This window comes from Amblyraja radiata, chromosome 9 (genome assembly GCF_010909765.2).
Source record: "Amblyraja radiata isolate CabotCenter1 chromosome 9, sAmbRad1.1.pri, whole genome shotgun sequence".
Lineage (NCBI taxonomy): Eukaryota > Metazoa > Chordata > Chondrichthyes > Rajiformes > Rajidae > Amblyraja > Amblyraja radiata.
Genome location: NC_045964.1, coordinates 2,042,310 through 2,043,171, shown reverse-complemented (window position 1 = coordinate 2,043,171; position 862 = coordinate 2,042,310).

Sequence of the window (862 nt, the reverse complement as noted above, 5' to 3'; positions counted from 1 at the left end):
CACCAGGCAGCATCTCTGGATAAAAGGATAGGTGACGTTTCAGGTTGTGGCTCTTCTTCAGATAAGGGTCTTAACTCGAAACATCACCTATCCATGTTCTCCAGAGATGCTACCTGAGCCGCTGAGTTACTCCAGCACTCTGTGGCCATCTTTGTTATAACCCAGCATGTGCAGTTCTTTATTTCTACATTTAGATGTGAAAGTAAACATGCAGGTACAGCAGGCAGTGAAGAAAGCAAATGGCATGAGGAGTTGAGTAGAGGAGCAAAGAGGTCCTTCTGCAGTTGTGAGACCACACCTGAGTATTGTGTGCAGTTTTGGTCTCCAAATTTGAGGAAGGACATTCTTGCTATTGAGGGAGTGCAGCGTAGGTTCACGAGGTTAATTCCCGGGATGGCGGGACTGCCATATGCTGAGAGAATGGAGCAGCTGGGCTTGTACACTCTGGAGTTTAGAAGGATGAGATGAGATCTTATTGAAACATATTGAGGGTTTGGACACGCTAGAGGCAGGAAACATTTTCCCGATGTTGGGGGAGTCCAGAAGCAGGGGCCACAGTTTAAGAATAAGGGGTAAGCCAATTAGAACGGAGATGAGGAAACACTGTTTCACCCAGAGAGTTGTGAGTCTGTGGAATTCTCTACCGGTTCTCTGGATACTTTCAAGAGAGAGCTAGATAGGGCTCTTAAAGATAGCGGAGTCAGGGGATATGGGGAGAAGGCAGGAACGGGATACTGATTGTGGATGATCAGCCATGATCGCATTGAATGGCGGTGCTGGCTCGAAGGGCCGAATGGCCTCCTCCTGCACCTATTGTCTATTGTCTGTTGTAATGATGTGCAACCATGCTGTGCCTGTTCCG